We start from the raw sequence: 24,031 nt of genomic DNA on the forward strand, positions 1-24,031 counted from the left end.
ACTACTTGCAAATTTGAAATTTACAACTTGAATTTACAAATTTATGAGATAAATGTATAATTTTAAAAGTTAAATTAATTTAGAAATTGAAATGTTTAAGAGCAATATTTCCTGACATCAGATTGTTGCTTTTAGATGGGTGGGTGCTGAAATCCCAAGTTTTTTTGAGAATATGAATCAATTTTATTTTGTTTCTTTTCATATCTTACTTTTTGGAATAAACTTGCTTCAGAGAATATTTGCTCTGATCTTTCATATGTATTTCCTTCTTTCAAATCACTGAATCATTTCATATATCTGGTGATTTTTCTGTTTGTTCAACTTTCCTGAGAAAGTCCTATTCATGGTTGTGAATTACAGTGGCTTCCATCAGAGACCATGAGGATGTGTATTCTATTCTTAAGTTTAAGAAAAAGAGAAAAGGTGGATCTGCAGCTTTAGTTTGTAGGAGTATCATTGGCTGGGAAGACTGGGAAAAGACTACAGCTAGAAACATCTGCACATGTGCTAAATGATTTCTTCCAGGCCATGGTGAAGTCCACGGTTATCTTGGAACCCCATAAGATGTGCCCACATTTTAATTATCACACCTCTCAAGGCTGGAAGGGTTCCATCCATAAGCTCCCTCTGTATTTCCTGAACCTTTATGAAAACCATGCCTTCTGTCCCAGTGACAGCCCTTGGAGTCCTGGGCCTGCTGCTCAAAGTTAGGAATATTTGTGCCAAGTTAGAATTCCCCTCAACTATGGAATCTAGGAAAGTAATTACAACCAAAGGCAATCTCACCGCAGGGAGTTCCACTGCTGGGCAGATGGGGAGCCACTCCCCCTCTCTTGCCATGATTACTGGCAATAGAGCACTCCCTCTGTGCTCTGCCCATGGCCTCCCTGTTTGAAGACCTTCTGAGCTGGGAAGTCAGAGTGATCTCCTTATATACCCCATCTACTCACTGCTGGGATCAACTCCTTCATTTGCACAGAACTCAGGGCATTGGTCCATCAGTTAGTGAAGACCACCAGCACCACATTTTTTACAACATATTAGGCAGTGTAATGCCATAAGTGCTCAGTGTCTAGAGCCAGACTCCTTGGGTCCAAACATTAGCTCTTCTTCTAGCTGTGGGCCGGATGGACCTCGTAGCCTTCCCTGTGCTGTGGCCTCTTCATCTGTAATAGAGAAATAATAACAACCCATCAGTGTGGATAATGGTAGCACTTCCCTATCAAGAAGTACCATGATGCTGAGCATTTCCTTCCAGACAGTGACTACACACAGTCATGCTCAGTCGTGTGAATGCAAAAAGTGTCAACACTTCCAGTTCAAGGAAGGTGTCCTTTCCCGATGGTTCTATTTTTTTATATTTCTTTGGCTATTTCCATGGAAACTTGAAAAAGAGAAGAGTTAAATGTATAGACTTAAATGTCCATCTTGTCCCAGAAGTTTTAAAGTAATCTTTCTGAAATGAAAGCTGATCACTTTACTCCCTGATTTAAATCTTTAAATGATGGTCCATATCAAAGAGGGTAAAATTCAAACTCTTCGGTGATATCAACAAGGCCACTTGGAATCTTGCTCACCTTCTGGTCTGGACTCTAACCTATTTCTCTCTCACACCCCAGGCTTCAGCCCAACTGACCTCTGCAGGGTCTCTGCTCACGTGGAGCCTTCCACCTGGAAGCCCTCCTCCCACCATCTTCTCAGCACCCTTGCGCCTTATTGGCTCTGCTGCAATTCTGAAGGCTCACTTCCAGGTATCCCCTCCTCTGTGAAGCCCAGAATTGCACCAGCAGGCCCTTCCTTGGTATCCACACTGCATCCAGTGCAGGTCTCTCCATAATATGCCTATGAAGCTTTGTTCTCAACTGCCATGATTGTTGGGACCAACTAGGGAGCTTATTAACAAGTACAAATAATGGCTCCGGAAGATTCCAGTTCATTAGGGTAGAAATGGGGTCCAGGAATCCATATAATTGATAAAACAACTGAGGTGATTCTGAAGACCTGTCAAGTCTGGATTAATGGTACCTGTTCTCTACTTAACATTCTCTGTTTAACAAGGCTCCTTTCTGGGTGGGCCCTCCTTTCTGGTTGACCTGCCCTCCCTTTTGGTTAGTGTAGCCTCCTCTCCGGTTAACTTGCCCTCTTCTCTGGTTCATGTGCTCTGCTGTCTCTAATAAGCCATGGATTCCTTTTAAGCAAGCACCATGTCTTATCTGTCTTATGTCCCCAGCACCTAACACAGTTCCAGGCACTTAGAAACATGCTACATGAACAAATGATTAAGTGATTTGCCTGTCTCTTAAATGTTCCAGCCTCCAGTCTCCCAGGTGTTTCTGTCTTTTCATTCATTCATGTTCATTTCATTTCAGTCACGTTCATTGCTTTTGCCCACTTCCACTTGAATGTCAAAGACTTAATTGAGGAACTTATAAGTGAGGCAGGAACCATTGTTTCTACTTTGGCAACATATGCCAGACTTCCTTGCCAGACTTACCGTGAACCTTCTGTCCTCTTGAGAAAGGAAGCCTGGGGGATCCGAGGGGCTGTTGTATAGCAGCCTTCTCCCGAGACTTAAATGTTTGGCAACTTCAGGCTTGGCACAAGGATTGCCATGAGGAATTGGAAAAAAAAAAAAACAACTGAATACCCAGAAAGCATGAGCCAGCACCTTAAATGGACTTAGTGGTGAGCCAGACAGGAGATAGGAGCAAGGGTGGGGACTCTAGGGCTGAGCCAGTCTCTCGTCCTCTAGCCTCCCCTGACTGTGTTACTTAGGCAAGTCATTACTCTGAACCTCAGTGTTCTCATCCATAAAAGAGGGATGAAAATGGGTTATCATGGGGTTGTTATTAGAATAAAATGAAATAGTTTATGTGAAAGCATCAAGTATAGTGTAAGAAATGTTTCCTCTCTCCTTCCTGTCATATCTTGGACCTTGGCCTGGAAAATACCAGCGGAACAGTAGAGAGCAGCTAGACACTTGGGCTTGGGCTCTCGTAGTGGGATGGGGAGAGAGAGTGGGGTGTGGAGCTGCAGGAAACCGGAGAGTTTGATCTAGCAAGTAGACCACAGTCCCAGATGTATGCAAAACAGACCATTGAGATAGACCAGGCAAGCCACCTTCTCAGGATATCCAAGAATCTTCAAGAATTGAGTCACTTTAACAAGAGATGGTGTTACACATTTCTGGCACAGATCAATGTTCTTTGGGGGAAGGGCCCATACACCATTCATCTGTGGAGTTCTACTGTCTGATTGAGTGCTTGATAGAGGACCAATGAATATCTGTATATTGAAGACAAAGGTATAACATGACACCATCCCTCCCTTGTTCTTTCCTAGCTCCCTTCAGTCCTCCAGATCATGAGTGATGTGAACAAGTTGATGTTTACTGAGGGTCATACAGACCTTTTGATCCATGCCCTTGTCCACACACCTGGATGTGCTTAAGTTGTTTCAGACAGACCTCTGTGTCCCATGCTATCCTTCACAGTACCCTGGATCCACAGCAGCTTCTGCCCATGTGGCAACTTGGAGCTTTCTTCTCTCAGATAAACTTATAAGTGGTGCAAAGACCCTTTATTAAGTAGGGTTTCTTGTTGGAGGGGCATCAAGCCCTGTTTAATGTAGCAGGAGAAAGTTGTCATTTGAAGCTCCAACTGTTTTCTAAGGAGGGTGGGTTCCATCTTGAGTTGGCTTTGTTTTTGCTGAGACCTTGTGGATTTGGATTTGCAAACTGGAAGAACTGCAGTGTCTCACATTCTGAAGGGAGAGGGACATGGGACTTCTGAGGCAATCCAAGAGGAGAAGAGAATCAACAAGATGATGTGTTACTCAGTGAGACTCTCCTGTGATCTCAAAATCCCTAGTTCTTACTAGACTCACCAACTTGTATGGGAATCAGTCAGAAATGAGTTTTGCAGGGGAAATGTATATCTCAGTGGTAGAGCACATACTTAGCATGCACAAGGTCCTGGGTTCAATCCCTAGTACCTCCAATAAAGTAAATAAATAAACCTAATTACCCCCTGAAATAAAAATAAAATAAAGGACAAAACTTTTAATAGACTTTATTTTTTAGAGCAGTTTCAGGTTTACAGCAGAACTGAGCAGAAAATACAGAGTTCTCACATAGCCTTCCCCACCCACACATATACACTCCCCTACCCTCAACACCCCTCATCAGTGTGGCATATTTGGTTCAACTGATGAACAAACATGGACACATTATTATCAACCAAAGTCCATAGTTGACATTAGGGTTCAGACTTGTATATTCTATGGGTTTTGACAAATACATAACGACATGTAGCCACCACTATAGTATCCTGCAGAATAATTTCATTGCCCTAAAAATCCTTTGTGCTCCAACTATTCAACATTTTTAAGTGAGTTTTGCATCCAGGGAAGTGAGGGGGGAAATAGTCTATGCAAGTAGGAAGTAGTCATAATGGGAACCATGAAAAGAAAGACCACGAGAATCCCCGCATATCATGAATAGGGCCTTGGACTTGACCAAGATTACAAAACTAAGAGTTTGAGCCAAATTAACCTGGACCACTGAAGGGCAAGGCAGGGACATCTCAGGTGATACCTGCATCCTCTGAACCTGGCATTATTCTCGACACCACAAGGAATGCGTAATCAGCATGTGTGCTGGTCCTCATCCTTAAGGAGCTTAACAGTCTCTCTGCACATAAAAAGATACAAAGCGATTAGACAACATACTTTCAAGCTGTGTTTTAGTTTCAGTGGAGATGATCAGAGAAAAGTCTTGAGCAGGGTTTCTTGAGGGAACAACCTGAGTTGAATCTTAAAAGGGAGATGACAGGATTGGATTTGGCAGAATATGGGAACAGCTTTTCCAAGAGCTCTCTGTCAGAATCTAAAACACACCAGCCAGGAAGTGCCCAAGAAAGAAAGAAAGAAAGAAAAAAAAAAAGCAGCTCTGTCTGCTGCTCATTTTAAGCACGTGCTTCTGTACACAGACATAATCTGCCACCGTAAACTTTGCAGGCAAATTGGGCTTCCTTCTTCTTATAATGACTTTTTAAAGTCATTTCTCCAGATGGACATTTACCTGACTTGGTTCTTTTTCTGAAATAAAGCAAAACAAAAACAAGCAAGAGTGCTCACTTTGCCAGCACATATACTGAAATTGGAATGATAGAAGATTAGCATGGGCCCTGCACAAGGATGACATGCAAATTGGTGATGCATCCCATAATTTTGGCAAAAATAAAAATAAAAAATATTTTCTATGACTTCTAGCATCCTACCCTCATTTCCATTTGCCCTTGGTCTTTCTGAACTGAGTGGAAGAATGCATGTACATACCACCCACTCAGCTCTCTCCTCCTAGTAAAGTGTGTAGCGTGTCTACACACAATAGAGTGGGCTACTTGGAGAAATTCCAAGTTATAACTTCCAAAGGCTGGTGGGTAAAATTGAGTATTTCCATTTCCACTGTGGCCCAGAAAGGTAGAGTTAATCTTACAGTATCCAAAAAGTGACTGCTCACTATGATGGGACTTCAAGTCCCATTTTAACAGAAACATGTTGATTTAAAAGGAACAAAAGCAGGTTTCTGAATTATATGTCTTCTCTCCCCATTAACAAACTAGACACGTATGGGCTACATTTTTATTTCCGTTCTGCTGAGGGTCATTGACCAGGGCTGTTGTGTTACCTGATGTCTGATCTTTCTAATGCTAGCCTCTCTGCCTCACTCTGCCTCTCTGCCTCTGTTTTCCTCTCCTGAATGAGATGTTAGTGTCTTGGCTTTGTCTCAACTAAACTTATGATTCATGTTTTTAATTCTTCACCAGTGGAGCCCCTCAAATCCTTTATCTTCAGCTCAACAGGAAAGTAACCTTGTTACTAGAATATTGAATGCTGATCATTTATTTGTTTATATGTGGGGGAAAGAAAGATCTGAAATACTCAGTTATGAATGCATTAGTCCCTGGTTCTCTATGTTGGCAGGGTGGGGAGCCCATTGTGGCTGAAATTCATAGAATGATGCTGGTTTACAAAGCTTCACCAAGCAGGGAGGAAAGAACACCTTGGCCCATGGGTCAGACAGAGCTAACCAGAACCATTGTTATATCTTTGTGGCCACAGCATGGAAGCCAGAGCATAGATTTTCCTCTAACACTCTCATCTTAGCAGAAAAATTACACATGCTGATGTCAGACAGCTCAGACTCAGATCTTGCCTGATCCCTAACTCCAGCCTAAAAGACCTGTTCAGACACCTGGCTCTGCCCCAACTCCTCACTAGCAATGGGACCTTAGGCAAATGATGTAATTGCTTTGTACCTCAGTTTCCTGATGGGCAAACTATAAGCAATAATACTTGGGTAACAGAGCACTTTACAGGAAATAATAGCCATGAAGATTCCAAAATGATGCTGGACAGCTCCATTTGTTAAGCATTTCATGTTGAATGCTTAACCATGCTCATTTCATTACCTTTTCCTTTCAAAGGCTGAATTCATACTTTGACTGTTCAATGCAGAGGTAGGCATTCTATGGCCAATGGGCCAAATGCATTCCAGCTCTGTTTTTATAAATGAAGTTTCACTGGGACACCACATGTGTGCACTTATATGTTGCCTGTGGCTTCGGGCACTCTACAGCATTTGAGTGAAAGATGGCACAATTGAGTAGCTGCAATAAAGATCATATGAGGGGTCAGATCAAGATGGCAGAGTAAAGGGGAGAATATAGTTCAGTGGTCAAACTCTTGCTTAACATGCACAAGGCCCTAGGTTCAATCCCCAGTACCTCTGTTAAACAAATAAGTAAAAATTCAATTACCCCCATCCATCTCCTCCAAAAAGAAACAAAATTAAAAAAAAAAATAGATAGCAGAGCAGGAAGACATGGAACTCACTTTCCCCCACAAACACATCAAAAATACATTTACATGTGGAAAAATAATTGGAAACAAACTGGAAACTGGCAGAACCTGTACAACCAAGGCTGTGAGAAAAATTCACACATAATTGAGTAGGAAAGGAAGAAAAGCAATGAGGTTCAGACCTGTGCCCCTGGGAGGGGACTCAGAGAGGATACACGGCCAGAGACCCACCAAGGGGAATGAGTTACGAGAGCCATAGATGGATCCTCTAGTCCTGGGGTCCCATGCAGGGGAGACAAGCCCCCTTGGCTGGTTGGAGGACCAGTGAGACAGTGGGGAGGCTGAACTCCACTCATAAGGAGGGCATGCTCGCTGGCTTGCCCCCAAGGCAGAGTGGACAGGATGGGTAGAAGACTGCTCCAATGGCTGCCGGGTTCCCTGCAGCTGCATCAGTTTTGCTCCAACCAAGCCAAGTGAAGGCTCCAACCTCACTCACTCCACATCACACCTTGACACAGGATCTAAGGTTGCCACAACCAGGGAGAAAATCCAGCCATGGGATCCAGAAGTGACCCAGTCTCAGGATGGATCCTGGGTGGGGTGGCAGTGACTACTGTTGGTGCTTACTCAAACAGCACATGAGACATATCCCAGAACTCTGATGGTGACTGCCCTACCACAGGTCACACCCTGATATAGTTGAGTCCACTTAGGTCCACCTGCCCCGCAGAGCAGCTCTACAATGGGTGGGGTGGCAGAGGCCGGGGAGTGATCACAGTGAGAGATAGAGGGGGACTTGGAATCAAGGCTGTGTCTGAGCAGAATGAGAGAAATAATTGTTGACACCTGCACAAGCAGTGCTATGGAGAGAGCTTGGACCTCTGTGGCCAACAGGAGCCGACAGCTCACGGGGGCCACTCCAGGGCAAAAGTCCTGGTGCTGGGAGAGGGAAAGCACTCAGTTAAAGGGAAAAGAGCCAGCTCAGACCTGATCCTTGGGGCTTCTGCTCCAGCAACTTGGGATCAGACCCTGACCCTGATAGGGCGGTGATGGCCACTAAGGAGAGGGGAAGCCTTAGTTCACTCTCAGCTCCAGCTTTAGCCCCTCCATCTCCAGATCCACCTCCTTTCACCTCCAATCACATCTTGAGGAAAGTTGTGACTTGTATCCATGTCAAATCCAGCTCTCCCACCAAAGGCATTGGGCACACACAGTCTGTATACTGATGCCCCCAAATAAGGACACTCTATCAAGACCACAATAGGTAAATATGTTACTTAAATTCATAGAGGTAGAGAAAGTTAGGCAAAATGAAAACACAGAGGAACTAGCTTTAATTGAAAGTGCAAGAGAAAACTCCTAAAAAATAAGCAATGAAACAGAAGTAAATGACTTATCAGATCTTCAAATGCAAAACTTTCATAATAAGAATGTTAACTAAATTAAGACCAAAACCAAAGACACTACAAAGTAATAAAATTATCAACCAAATCTTTGATGAATATAGATGTGAAAATCCCCCAAAAATATTAGCTAACCAAATCTAACAATATATAAAAAGTATACACCATAATCAAGTGGGATTTATTCCAGGGATGCAAGGATGTTTCAGAATTCACAAATCAAGCAAAATGATGCAGCACATTAACAAAAGGAAGGCTAAAAATCATATGATCATCTTTTAAAATGAGCAGAAGAACTGAATAGATTGTCAGAATGGCCATCATTAAAAAGAACACAAATAGCAAATGTTGGCGAGGATGTGGAGAAAAGGGAACCCTCCAACAGCATTTGTGGGAAAGTACATTGGTGCAGTCACTGTGGAAAACAGTATGGAGATTTCTCAAAAAACTAAAAATAAAACTACCATGAGACTCAACAATTCCACTTCTGGGTGTATATATATATTAAAAAAAAAACAGAAACACTACTTTGGAAAGATATGTGCACCCCAATGTTCATAGCAGTGTTATTTACAATTGCCAAGATATGGGAGAAACATAAGTGTCCATCAACAGATGAATGGATAAAGAAGATGTGGTATGTACACACACACACACGCGCACGCACAGAGAGAGAGAGAGAGAGAGAGAGAGACATGAATACTACTCAGCCATAAAAAAGAATGAAATTTTGCCATTTGAAGCAATCTGGATGGACTTGGAGGACATTATGCTAAGTGAAAGAAGTCAGAGAAAGGCAAATACTGTGTGATATCACTTGTATGTGGAATCTAAAAAATACAATAAATTAGTGAATAAAACAAAAGAGAAGCACATTCACAGATGTAGAGTACACCATGAGGAAAGGGAAGAGGGGAGGGGCAATATAAGAATAGGAGATAAAAAAAGGATTATTATGGAATTTATTTGAAATAATGTGTGTGAAACTTTTGAAAACTGTAAAGCACTACAGAATTTAAAGACTTTCATTCAATAAAATAAGTAAATTTTTAAAATCACATGATCATCTTAATAGACACAGAAAGAACACTTGACAAGATTCAATATCCATTCATGAGAAAAACTCTCATTAAAGTTGGTATAGAGGAAATATACCTCAACATAATAAAGGCTATAAATGATAAACCCACAGTTAACATTATATTCAATGGCTTTTCCTCTATATTTAGGAACAAGACAAAGATGCCCACTCTTGCCACTTTTGTTTAACAAAGTATTTGAAGTCCTAGTCATAGCAATCAGACAAAGAAAAGAAATAAAAGGAATCCAAATTGGAAGGGAAGAAGTAAAACCATCACTATTTGCAGATGACATGATACTTTATACAGAAAGCCCTTAAGTCTCCACTGAAAAACTAATAGAATAATTCAGTAAAGTTGCAATACAAGATTAATATACATAAATCTGTTGTGTTTCTATACACTAATAATAAAATAGCAGAAGGAGAATTTTTTTAATCTCATTTAAAATTGCATCAAAAAGAATAAAACACCTAGGAATATACTTAACCAAGGAGGTAAAAGATCCATAGTCTGAAAACTCTAGAACATTGATGAAGGAAATTGATGATGATACAAAGAAATGGAAAGATACCTCATGCTCTCTGACTGAAAGAATTAAGATTGTTAACATGGCCATACTACATAAAGCAATCTACAGATTTAATGCAATCCCTATCAAAATACCCATGACATTTTTCACAGAACTAGAACAAATAATCCTAAAATTTATGTGGAATCAAAAAAGACCTGGAATTGCAAAAGCAATCTTGAGAAAGAAGAACAAAGCTAGAGGTGCCGTGCTCCCTGGCTTCAGACTGTACTACAAAGCCACATGATATTGGCACAGAAAAAGACACATAGATCAGTGGAACAGAATAGAGAGCCCAGAAATAAACCCATGCACCTATGATCAATTAATTTATGACAAAGGAGGCAAGAATATTCAGTGGAGAAAAAACAGTTTCTTCAATAAATGGTACTGGGAAAACTGAACAGCTACATGTAAAACAATGAGATTAGAACATTTTCTCACACTATATAAAAAAATAAACTCAAAATGGATTGAAGGTCTATATATAAAGCCTAAAATTATAAAAGTCCTAGGCATAACACTTTTTGACATAGATCATAACAATTTTTTTTGATCTGTCTCCTGTGGTGAAAGAAATAAAAGGAAAAATAAATAAATAGAACCTAATTAAACTTAAAATCTTTCACACAGCAAAGGAAACCATTGACAAAATGAAAAGACAGCTTATTGAATGGGAGAAAATATTTGCAAATGATCAGCAATCAGTTAATATCCAATATATAAATAAAGCTCATAACAACTCCATATCAAACAACAAACAAAAATGATTAAAATATGGACAGAAGACTTAAATAGACATTTTCCCAAAGAAGACATGTAGATGGCCAACAAACATATGAAAAGGTGCTCAACATGGCTAATTATCAGAGAAGTGGAAATCAAAACCACAATGAGATACCACCTGACACCTGTCAGAATGACCACCATCAAAAAGTTTACAAGTAATAAATGATGGCGAGGATGTGGAGAAAAGGGAATCCTAGTACTCTGTTGATGAGAATGTAAATTGGAGAAACTATTATGGAAAATAGTATGGTGGTTCCTCAAAAAACTGAACATAGAACTACCATGTGATCCAGCAATTCTACTCCTGTGTGTGTGTGTGTGTGTGTGTGTATCCAGGAAAAAACAAAAACACTAACTCAAAATGATACATGCACAGTGTTCACAGTAGCACTATTTACAATAGCCAAGAAGTAGAAAACCCAAGTGTGCCCATCAACAGATGAATGGATAAAGAAGATGTGGTAGATATATATGTACAATGGAATATTACTTAGCCATGAAAAGAATGAAATTCTGCCACTTACAGCAACTTGGAAGGACCTAGACAGTATTAGGATCAATGAAATAAGTCAAACAGAGAAAGACAAATACTGTATAATATCACTTATACTTGCAATCTAAAAAACAAAGTGAATGTATATAGCAAAACAGAAACAGACTCACAGATATAGAAAACAAACTTGCAGTTACCAAAGTATAGAGGGAATGGAAGAGGGGCAAGATAGGGGTATGGGATTAAGAGATACAAACTACTATGTAAAAAATAGATAAGCAGCAAGGAGGTATTGTACAGCACAGGGAATTATAGCTATCATTTTATAATAACTTTAATGGAGTATAATCCATAAAAATACCGAATCACTGTATTGTTCACTTGGAACTAATGTAACATTGTAAATCATCTATACCTCAATAGAAAGACTATGTGGCCCACAGAAGTCAAAAATGTTTACTTTAAGCCCTTAAAGAAAAAAAATTGCCCACATCTGGGTTAGCTGAAGGATATTTGTTGAGAGAAACAGATTCAAATTCTCACTCCAGTATTAAGTGTGAGATACTGAACTTACCGAGCCAACATTTCCTCGTCTGTCAAGTAAGAATAACGTTACCAGCCAAAGGGTAATAGGTTAAGCACTAAGCAATAGAAAATATATAAAGTGTCTCATCACTATGTCTGGTTCTTCTTACTCCTCTTTTAATTGGTAAATGTAAAGAAAGACAAAAACCGTCATTTTGGAGCAATACCTTAGAATTAATATGCTTCAGTTGGGAATTCTTCAAAAACATGGATTTCTGGGTCTCCTCCTAGAAACTCTGAGTTGATAGGTCTGAAAAGGGAGAATGGCATCTAACTTTAGTTCACAGTTCCTTCGATAACTGTTGACCAGCCTGACCACTTTACAGGTGGGGGAGCCAGTCAGCAAATATGAAGTCATTGCAGCCACCAAGAACCAGGTCAGAAGCAGTCATAGTTGTGTGGAGAATGCAGACAGCCTGCCTTCTGACCATCCCTCTCCTTGGAGTGAAGAGACATGGTGGATGGACTTTTTAATGCCTGCAGAGGCTTCATCCAGACCCTTAGTTACCTGTCCCTTCTGCAGTTAATTCTTGAAGCCCTGAGCTCTAGAACATTAAGGGCATAGGATTCAGGGGACTGCAGTTTTACAGCTGAGCATAATTTTTACCATATGTGTACCTGTCCCAGCATGTCATGAAGACTAGAGGCAGAGGGCCTAAGATGACCCCAAAGCTATCACACACCAAGCAGATTTCAGTGAGCCAGATAGGACTCTACAGTGTGCAAACTTGGCCACACCACTTCTTGCCTCAGAAGAACGTGAAATAATTTCCCATTCCCATCTGGGTAGGCACCGCCCCATCTGCTTACTGCTTTAGATCTAGGCTATCTGAAGATTCAAATCACTTAGTAGCCATATGACACTGGGTACATTACTTAATCTCTCTGTGGCTCAGTTTCCTCATATAAGAAATATAGATAATAATAGCATTTATCATAAGAAATGAGACACATTAAACTATGTGTTAATTTAAAGGTACATCATGAATTCAGAAATATGTAAATGGGAAAAGTGTGTACCTTATAATAAATGATACTGTGTATCTTTATAAAGATTAAATGAGTTCATAAATGTAAAGCCTTGGAATAGCACCTGGCACAGAGTAAGCTCCCAATCGTATTAGCTATACTAATTATCCTGCATCATTATCTTCTCTCACTCCCTGTGCTCCAGTGCCTTGAATGTGCCAGTCTGTCTCCTACCACAGGGACTTTGAACATGCTGTCCCCTCTCCCTCTCTGGATCAGATCCAACTCATCTTATAGGTCAAATGTCACTTCCTTAGAGACTCATTCTCTGATGCCTCTGGCTGTCCAGATCCCCTTGTTACATGATCTTTTGACTTTTCTTCTTCATAGCACTTTTCACAGCTGCAACTGGACATTTATTTATAGGTTTATTTATTATAGGTTTAGTCAATTACCACCCATCGCTCTCATATGACTAGAGCTCCCTGAGATCAGGGGTGGTATTTATGGTCTCCACCTCTGCATCCCCAGTCCCCTCTAATTCCCTGGCTCTAATAGGCACTCAGTAAGTATTTGAATAAAAGCCTGAGTGGGTGAGTATCCAGGCTGCCAATTAGTGATGGGTCAGGACTACAAAGTGGCCAATGGACAGCAGCAAATATTTCACACTTTGACATGGCTGTAGTCCAGCAGAAGTTTGTTAGGCACAGTATGCAGTCATGTAGTGAAGTCCAAGGCTACATGTCAACTGGCTGACACGCCTCATCTGCCTGAGATGGACCTGTGCAATCACTCCCCGCAGCTCTGAGTCAATGAAATGCAGCAGCCCTTCATGGACACGGGGCCGTTTCAGCCCCATAGCCTATTCCTACCTGAGTAGCATTCACCTTCCTTGGGAAGAAGGCAAAAGTTCCAGGTAGGGAGCTTCAGCCATGGGTGAAAAGCAAATATTTCAGTGAGCTTGTTCACTTGTTTGTGCTCTGCCCAAAGTAGATCTGTCTCAGGGTACATAGCACCTGTCACATGGCTTAAATAAATAAATGCTTAAATAAATAAATGCTGAAATCTGTAACTATGTCACGCCCAGCCCTGTCTGTCTACAGGACCTTCAAACTGGGGAGGACTCTGCACTCCCCTTCCAAAGCATGGGCTGTGAAATCAGTCAGAACTGACGGGTAGGGGTCCCATCTTTACTATTTAACTGCTGCATGCCATGTCTGTGAACCCCAGTTTTCTCACATTCTATCAAAAACTAATGTAATGGTAAATATGTTCATCTTTCCCAGCACAACTCTCTGCTGGTGTTTGGAGTCAGTGCCATTTTATTCAAAGCTATTGAGATGTCTTAGATGCACATATGTCCTGGGCAGCACCAGTGAAACCTGGCATTAAAAACTCAATATTCTACAATGTCTTATGTCTAAGATCCCATCATGAACAAACACACTAAAGACCTAGGGATGTGGGGCAAGTGGGTCCATATAGGAAGGACAAAGACACCCTCGCATCTCAAGCACTGGAAGAGACTTTGAGCCAAAGTTCTTCATAGGCAGCTGGATCTCTAAGAAGTATTTTCCCCTTAGACCTAGAGGAGGGAGGGAATTAGAGGTAGCACCAGGGCTGATTGCTTATATAGTTAGGATTCTGTTCATAGAAAACCAATTGCACAAATACTAATTTTAAATAATGTGTAAGAGTGAAATAAATAAGCAATTCTTTCTATTGGAAAAAATGATCTTGCTATTAAGCTCTGTAAAGCCTTGGAAGATGTTGCTTGACATCCTAAGGATGTCAGAAGTATTCAGATGCTCACTTGTGTCCTCCCCAAACACCAAGTTTGTCCATGGGAATTGGTATCTGGGATAAGACTTGGGCTCACTGCCTAAGGAGGGCATGACATCAATCTTACCGCCTTCCAAGGGTGCAGTTGGAATAAGCCACCACTTATTCTTACTTCACTTGAATTCAAGAGCTGTTGGTGATTTTCAACCCAGCATTGCTCCAAATTGCAAACCTCTCACAGCAAAGGTGGGTTGCCTCCCATTTCTGTATGTAGCTTCTCCAGCTCTAGCCAGAGTTTGTCGCTGTCACAGGACTTTACAAAAACAGCAAGAAAGAAACTCATAAATGCCATTGGCCCTAATACTTGAGGCTCTAGCAATGGGCCATGTATTGGCCAAATATGTTGCCACTGCATAATGAGGGTCACCAAATCTCCAAACTGCAATGGCTGAGTCCTTAGTATCCAATAATCAAATGCCATATTTTAGGTTCTGTTAATTACAGTATCCACTTATAAGTGCTGTAGTCTGTTGTCAGTTAGGATTCAGATCACCTGAGAGTAACTGACACATGACTGCTGTGTCTTTACCACATAAGGATTTAAAACAAGCCCAGAAGGAAGCAGGTCAGCGTTCTAAGGATGCCAGAGATATGCAAATGCTAGACTTACTTAAAGCCAGTGGCCACAGAAGGACAGGTATGATGGCTCTATGAAGCCATCAGACACCTGGGCTCTTTCTATCTTCTGCTCCCGGACATGTGGCTTCCATTCTTACATCACCTCTTGGTCCAAAGTGAATGCTGAGGTTCCAGACATTGCATCCACATTCTAAGCATCAAAAAGGATAAAGTGAGAAGGTAGAAATGATGCTCCCTCATGGAATTCTTATAGAAAGTTTCATTTACATGTATTTAGTTGGAACTTGCCTGACTCAAATTAGGGTTTTATAACCGAGGAAGAAGTGGGGAACAGAGGTTTTTGTGGGCCACCAGCTGGCAGTGCTCTAGACAATGGTTAATTGTTATATCCCAGAAGATGGTGAATTGGATATCTGATAGCAAATGCATCATGCTCAGAAAATTTGAGGGGGGTACTGTTTTCCCAGGGGAGGAGTGGATGGCTTCTGACCCACTGGATATCCAGGAGTAAACAGTTATAAATGGATGAGACTTGACAGCAAAGACATGTTGCTGCTACTACAAGTCAAACCATTACTATTCCAGGTGCTTTAGTAGGCTTCTTTAATGCCACCCTGGACTCATCCCCACAGCATCACCAACCTACCCTTAAAGACAGAGCCTGAAAGAGGTAGGGGTAATGGAGGGGAACAGGCTTGAAGACAGAGAAGTAATTTTCTGCACATTACTTGATTTCAGAAAAACATTTCTACCTGTTGACCCCACCATGTTAAAAAAAAGAAAGTCATATCAAATCTGTTGAAACAAACTGTCCTGCTTCATTTTAGGTGGAATACTCAGCTCAGTTGCAGGGCTGCAGTGAGATTCCAGAAGCTACTTGGAATACAAACCATACAGGTCATTATAAGACAATAGCTCTTGGAGTCACCCATGGCCATCTTTGTTAGCTGACCAGTCACACAGAGGACTTTCAACCACTCAGAGTGAAAAGTCAAAAAAAAAAAAAAACCAGAAAAAGAAAGAAAGGAAAAGTTGGAGGAGAGGCCTGAAAGCCAGCTGGGTAGCCATGAAACAAACAAAGCCATTGAAATCATTCAGGCATGTCATCACTTTAATCTGTTTGTGACACCTGTCACCTATGCCCTGGAAGGTGAAAACACAGTAGGAGAGAAAGTCCTTTCACCATTCCTTCACACAAGGGCATTGTAAAGCTGGGAATAAATTCTGAATTCTGTCAGCCCTCCAAATTGGTTTTTGGTAATAGAGGTTGTAACTAATGAGTTTACTGCTAGAAACTGCTTTCCAATCTCCTAAATGAGCATTAGATAGAGTTACCTGCATCTCTCTATAGGGAACACCCATTGCCAAGGCTGGACATAACCCTGCTCCTCACCACTGCTTCCTCATGACCCTGGCAGTCCAGAGAGTGGGCTCATTGCCGTGTGGACCTGCCCTCTTCCCTCTTCATCTAAAAATGTTCCTATGGCCATATCAGGTGAAAAAGAGCATCAGAGCAGAGCTCTTGCTGTGTTGGTACCAGAGTGACTTTTGTTCTCTCTCGTCAGCATGAGCTCTTCTCTTTCATTTTTTTGCTACAAACTTTGATACTTTTTCAATCTTCTGTAAAGTCTTACACAAAAGCAGCTTCAAGACAGCCCTCTCCCTTTCCCTCAGCCCAATTTATTCTTCTAACCCTTCCAATACAGAAATCCCAGAGTCAACATTGGCTTTAAACACAAGTCGGTCTCAAACTGGACCTTGATTGTTTATGCCACCTCCCTGGGCCTCAGTGTCCTCATGTGGCTAATGAAGGGACTGGACTAAACAACCTGTAATCCTTCTCCTCTCCTATCAACCTACTTAGTCAGTGAGGTCCTGTGTGCCATCAGCATGGACACATTCACCCTGATTCCTGGTTCAAGCTGTTTCAGGGACAGTGAGTTAACACTGACCTAACAATTTCTCCTTGAAGCCCAGGTGAAGATGTCATTATAAGTTGACAGAGCACACTTATCTGTTGAGATCTACTCTGCCATCGTCCATCCTGAGATGTCTGTGACCTTTCTAAAGCTCCAAGTGTGGCATAACACACCTTGATGAGTTGCTTTTCTTCTTGTCTTTCTTGGGTTTGAATATCTGTTTGGTGAGCATTCCTAACAGTGCTTCAGATGACAATCACAAGTCCTTAATTTGTGTCTTATTTGGTCTTGACAGTAATTACATGGGATGGGAAAGTTAAAGTGCCTGTTAGGAATTTGGACATTTCTGACTGGAGAAAAGAGATCTTTGGAAGATGCTGGCTGAAAGGTCCTATAAAATGTGACAGGGATGAGTGAAGGGACAGATCTCACAGCAAAATTGACACATGGAGTTTTACAGAACATCACTGGAAATTGTTCACCAATAAAGAAACCAAGACTTGAGAAGAGATGATTTGCCAAAAGCTCTCACTACTCAGTGGCAGAAAAAGAAAAGATAGAATCCAGTTCTTTCTGACTTGTTGTCAGAGGAGATTTTGTGGGGTTTTTGTTATTGTTGTTGCAGTACACCGGTAAGTGCAAATTCCACATGTCTTTTGCTGTGGGCAGTATCAGAATGAAGAAGTGAGTGCCAAGCCCCTTGGAGCTTAGACCTGCATCTCCTGAGGGAGCAACCACTGCACAGGGTGGGAATGATGGCCAGAGAGATGGCTTTACAGAGGACTCTGGAAGCAAGAGGAGGCTGGGCTGTGCCCTGTCAGATGACACGCTGTGTCCTGCCAACCCCCGCCCTCCCCCATGCCCTTCTTTGTTGCTTGGGGGGGTGTGTTTCTCCTCCTGTGCAGCCCCTACATTCACAAGCTGTGTGCTTTATCCTCTGACAACCCCCCCCCCCATGCATTCCTAGTGTCACAGTAGCTCTCTGGCAAAGCTTCTGAAAAACATTCTCAGAAATGAGATTTACAAAATGCAGTGAAACAGGACGCTGAATAAAGGGAAAGGATTGGATAGCCAGGGGAGGCAGAGAAAGGTGAATCAGTTTCCTCTTCCACAGGGTGGCCTGATCTTAGCATCTCCCTGCTGGGGGAGGGGGGCATTCATCCCAGTGAACCCTAGAGAAGGTCTGATGTGTAGCTGCCCCTTCACCAGCCTGTGACACCAGGTTTCAGCAGTTGTCACGCTTAAATATCCCAGTGAGATTCATTCATGGGGACTGTGGGGATGAATAATACTGCTCCAATTTTTTTTTAACTGTGAAATATTAAAGTTGTAAACTGAGTACTTCCATCCTTGACAGCAGCTATTAAGCTGACACCATGGCCTCATTGCTCTTTTGCTGTCTGAGCATCTCTCGGTGCCTAGCCCTGGATTCAGCCAGTCACACTTGATTTAAACAGTTTAAATGTCTGTCACCCTGTACTCGGGTTGAAGGTAGATGCTGGGCATCTGAGAAGATATTTTGCTGCCTCTGGTCATGTGCCTTACAAAGATGCTAAGCAAGAGTGAGTTTGTGTCGTGTGCCGATGGTGCACCAGGCACTCTCCTTTTCCTTCTCACGTATTATCTCAGTCAAACATCACTACCTGGTAAATAATGTATGGCCTGAGAAACCACTTCAAGAGAGATTAAGTAGCTGAAAAAGCAATAAGTAAGAGCAAGGGGAAGAGGGAAAGAGGTATGTTCTGTGCCGGGAGCCCCATAGGAGGAGGAAAGTCATACCTCAGACAGCAGGGGCTCCAGTGCCCAGGAGCGCGGACCAAGGAAGCCCTAGATCACCCGCAGGACGGGCCACAGGGTGGGCTGTAAACACCAGCCTGGGGAGTGTTTACGTTCTGGAAAGTGTGTTTTCCTCTCTTGGGCTCTTGCTCTGTATTTGGCAGCCCGGATTCCAGCATCCTTCATAGGGTCCCTTGGAGGCTAGCGTTCTCTCTGGGCACTTACACCAGCAGAGGACCACAAGGCCATGTCTTTCCTCACTCAGCCTTCTATCCTTGTTTCCTATCAGCATCTGGAAGGAGCAAACTCAGAGGTCAACTTCTGCATGCTTACCGGAGGGAGCTGTTAAACCAATTAGATGGTACCTATGCATTCACCTGGCCAGGTACCATGGGGATACAAAAGAAACAGTACCTTCTTATTCCTGATAAGCAATAAAATGTTAGAAGTGCTTATAAACAAGTCATTTCTTTTCAGGTCCCCACACCTTTGTATATGCTGTTGCTTCCTCCTAGAAAGTATGTGGCGTACAGCTCTCCAGAGATGTACACACCAACTCATCCTTCAAGGTCAAATTCAAATACCGCCTCCAGTGAGAAACCTCCCTGACTTCCGTGCCCAGGCTGAAGTGGCTTTCTGTCTGCTCTGTGCTTCCTAGGCATTGTTACTCTCAGGCAGCCCACACAGCACCATTGTATCTTCATTATCATGTAAATGTGTGCCTCTCCCATAAGACAGACTTCTTCCTCAAAATATGAATATACTTGTCTTATGTTTAAGTCTTTGATCCATTTTGAGTTTATTTTTGTGTATGGTGTAAGGGAGTGTTCTAGCTTCACTGCTTTACATGCTGCTGTCCAGTTTTCCCAACACCATTTGCTGAAGAGACTGTCTTTATGCCATTGTATATTCATGCCTCCTTTGTCGAAGATGAGTTGACCAAAAGTTTGTGGGTTCATTTCTGGGCTCTCTATTCTGTTCCATTGGCCTATATGTCTGTTTTTGTACCAATATCATGCTGTCTTGATGACTGTAGCTCTATAGTACTGTCTGAAATCTGGGAGAGTTATTCCTCCAGCCTCTTTCTTTCTCTTCAGTAATGCTTTGGCAATTCAAGGTCTTTGATGGTTCTAGTCAAGACATGGAAACAGCCTAAATATCCATCAACAGATGACTGGATAAAGAAGATGTGGTATATTTATACAATGGAATACTACTCAGCCATAAAAACCAACAACATAACACCATTTGCAGCAACATGGATGCTCCTGGAGAATGTCATTCTAAGTGAAGTAAGCCAGAAAGAGAAAGAAAAATACTATATAAGATTGCTCATATGTGGAATCTTAACAAACAAACAAACAAACAAACAAACAAAGAAAGCATAAATACAAAACAGAAACAGACTCAAAGACATAGAATACAAACTTGTGGTTGCCAAGGGGACAGAGGGTGGAAAGGGATAGATAGGATTTCAAAATTGTAGAATAGATAAACAAGATTATACCGTAGAGCACAGGGTAATATACACAAGATCTTATGGCAGCTCACAGAGAAAAAGATGTGACAATGAATATATATATGTTCATATATAACTGAAAAATTGTGCTCTACACTGGAATTTGACACAACACTGTAAAATGATTATAAATCAATAAAAAATGTTAAAAAAAAATGAATACACTGAGCTCTGACCTGACACACAGAAGTGGATAAAATAATGTTTATTGAATAAAAGAGTCAAAAAGAAATTAGGAAAAGTATGAATATATAGGTTTGTATGTGCAAAGAAAGGACAGTTTCACCCATGTTGACAGTGGATGTAAGAGTCCTGGATAGTGCTATGATTAACAGCAAGGTGAAAGGGGGGAGAAAGGAATGCAGATGCTCTGAAGTCAGACCGCCAAGTTCAAACCCAGCCCCATCACTTGATGGATTAGTCATTTAAATTCTCTGAGCCTCCATTCCTCATCTGGGAAATGGGAGTCATAACAGTAGCCTGCTCAAAGAGATGATAAAAGACAAAATGAGTTAATGCACAGGAAGCACACAGAATAAAACTTGGCACATCCCAAGTGCTAGTATGTTAGCTAGGTGTTTCTGTTAGAGAATGGAGGTGGGAGAGAGGCTTTACCTTTATGTCCTCCTGTATTATTTAAATTTTCACTCCAGATATTTAGACAAGGAAAAAAATAAGACAGTGTAACTTCTGCTGACTAGATATGACAGACTAGATATTCTGATTTATGCTCTTGAAATTAACCAAAAAATTCTGAATGAGATACCATGACCATAAAAGAAAAAAGCCCTTCTTAAATGCATTAATTATCTGGCAAGAAAGTGAGGAATATTCAGGTTAAAATTTAAATGAAGACAAGATTTCTAAGTATTGGACAGAGCAGAGAAGCTCACATTTGTCTTCAGGACTTTTGGCCTTAATTTTTACTCACAGGGCATGGGAACAAAATACAAAGTCTAGGACCTGCCCATGGTGGCTTATCTACTAAAATACCTTCTCTTAAAGTTGAGAAGCAAAGGAGTACACCTTCAGTGTTAAAAAGAGCTAGAAATGCCTACCCTGCCAGGGACTGCAAGGAAAATTACCCATCACCAACCTTGATGCTCAATCAACAGAAAAAATATATATATTTCCTGAAAGTTTACAGCAGAAAAGAAATCCTCACATGGTTCTGCAGGGCAAATCCATATCAGTTCATTGGCCTAAAAATCCTTACCCTGAAATCTAGTTTTTCAGTGATCCCAGCCTGGAAGTGCTCCCAGAAACTATATCCACTTTGAACCCATCAACCCAGGCATCAGTGAATTCTCACAGGTAAAGTCCCAAGAAAAATAAGCAGGATGCAGTCAAAATAAAACTGATAATGAAACAAGTCATTGTGAGCCTCAGGGGACAGACCCACAAAGACTTCAGCCATGGGAGTTAATAGAGGCACAGAATAAAAACTACACTTACTGTGTATAAAAGAATTTTAAGACAAGCTTGGAAAATATGAAGAGCAAATGAAAAATATAAAGAATGATGAAGCATGCTGAAAAATAAGCAAATCAATATTATTAAAATTAAAAATAATAAATGAAATATAAATCACTGGACAAGTCTAGTAGTAGGTTAGAAATGCTAAAGAAAGAATCAGTATACTGGAAGGTTGATCCAAAAAAAAAAAAATCAACCAGAATGAGGCACAGAGACACAAAAGGACAGATTTAAAAGACAAAACTAAGTTGTCTAAGTTGATAAATAAATTGTCTCTGTTTCTTCTTAATGTTTTACCCAATTTAGACACTGCATAATTATATTCACTCCCAGTTTCATACCAGTCCATTCAGATATGGAATATAAACTATTTACTGAAAAATAGGAGATCCATCAAGAGAGTCTTCCCACAAGTCAAAATATTCCTAAGAGCAATTTAAAAATTTCAAAATCAAATTTTGCACCCCATGGGGCTTTCATTTCTTGCTTTGTGTAGTCTGTCTCCTGCTTTTACAGAGGAAAACTGCAATGTCTTTTGGTTTGACAGATTTGTATTCAAAAATTGAACTTTTCTAAAAGCTTCAAAAGCTAAAATTTGGGGATACGCCATTAAAAACATTTTTATGAAGATTTTCAGTGAATTGCAAACAAAGTGTAGCCAAAACTTAGGATACTCAATTATAAAAAGTTTAATACTATTACTTATTAATTCACAAAACAGTTTGGCAAATGCTTCAATATTTCTAAAATTCTATTGAAGTATACTTTTGTATTCATCATTGTCACCAAAAGAAAACACATGAGTTTAGTTACTCTGTACCTACAAAAATTATTTGTAAATTTCAACAACTTCAGCCTCTATGTTTATTGGTAAAATATCACAGCTTGTCTGGACACAGTGGTACATGATATGTATCACAATCTATTCCAAGTACATTTCTGTTCCATGGGTTTCTTAATTTAGTTAGAACATTATTTTAACACATTGTATTCATATTAGTACTCAAACAAGACAAAACAAAACAATTTATCTTTGCTGTCAAAGTCTGAAATGAATTTGTGGTTACATTGGTAACAATCTCAATTCTTTCACCTTCCAAAAACTTTGCATCCGTGAGTTGAATTTAAAAAGAATTGAGCCATTATTGGGATTAACTGATTTCCTATTTGAAAAATCTGATGACAGATACAAAATTACAGTTGTTTAGCAGTTTGCCAAGTTCTTCTGCTAACCAAGCCATTATATTGATAGTTATCACTTGAACTTTTGTACATGCACAAGAATAATTGGAACTGAAAAAGGGAAATTAATTTAGAGCAGTCATTTAATCTAAATGAAAAGTCATGCTTCACAGAATGATGAGCAAACACACCATTTTCACCACATTATGTTACATCAGCATCTTTGGGCACAGTTGTCTCAAAGTGACTACTAACTTTTTGGTGTAGATGGTGCTGTTTCTTCAATGGCTTTGTGTCTTCTGGTTTTCATGTGTTCAGTGATAACACTTTGGCCCCATAAAAAGTAAATGTCTAAAATCTCTTTGTGTAGGTCACACATTCATTCATCACCAACTTCTTTCATGAAAAGCAAAAATTCAGTCTTTAATTTTTCATTCAACATACGCTTTAGTTTATTTATAACTTATTGCTGTCAAAAGATTTTTTTAACAAAGCGCTATCAATCAATTAATTAGTTATAAATTTGGACTATCCAATAAAAGGCAAAATCACTGTAAAAATGGTGACCAAATTACTCTGAACTGTCTTCAGCAGGATTGCTTAGCCTCCTTCCTGCTCACATTAGTGATAAATTTCCAGGTTTCCCATGAACCCTGCCATCCATGCTCTGGTGACCTGGGGCAATAAAAGTCCGCAGGCAGAAGACACAGAAGTCAGGTCATTGGGAGGGCCAGCAGCATCAAACAATTGTCTCACAGCTACTGAGTTGCAGTATGCTTCATTTTATCAGTGATCCTCCTGCCTGATGTACCTGAGTGAGAGAGATGATCAAAACCGGGATTAGGGTAAAGCAAGGGAGGCACACTGGGGATGCAAAATTTAAGGAGGCACAAAATTTCTTTTCAGCAATCAAGACATATAATATCTTAAGACAATATTTTAAAATATCAAAATTGTGAAAATTCTATGGGGAGTAAAATGTCAA

The 24,031-nt window shown here is 40.7% G+C and overlaps 1 protein-coding gene and 1 non-coding gene across 2 annotated transcripts in view; both read left to right on the top strand.

Annotated features, from left to right (window-relative positions):
- LOC102526173 (substance-P receptor) overlaps positions 1–24,031 on the top strand; it is a 161,352-nt gene that overhangs the window by 57,615 nt on the left and 79,706 nt on the right. The window lies entirely within an intron of this gene.
- On the top strand, positions 5,129–5,231 carry LOC140686002 (U6 spliceosomal RNA). Its single transcript, XR_012059435.1, has one exon. It is a non-coding gene; the product is annotated as a U6 spliceosomal RNA (small nuclear RNA).

This window comes from Vicugna pacos, chromosome 15, assembly GCF_048564905.1.
Source record: "Vicugna pacos chromosome 15, VicPac4, whole genome shotgun sequence".
Lineage (NCBI taxonomy): Eukaryota > Metazoa > Chordata > Mammalia > Artiodactyla > Camelidae > Vicugna > Vicugna pacos.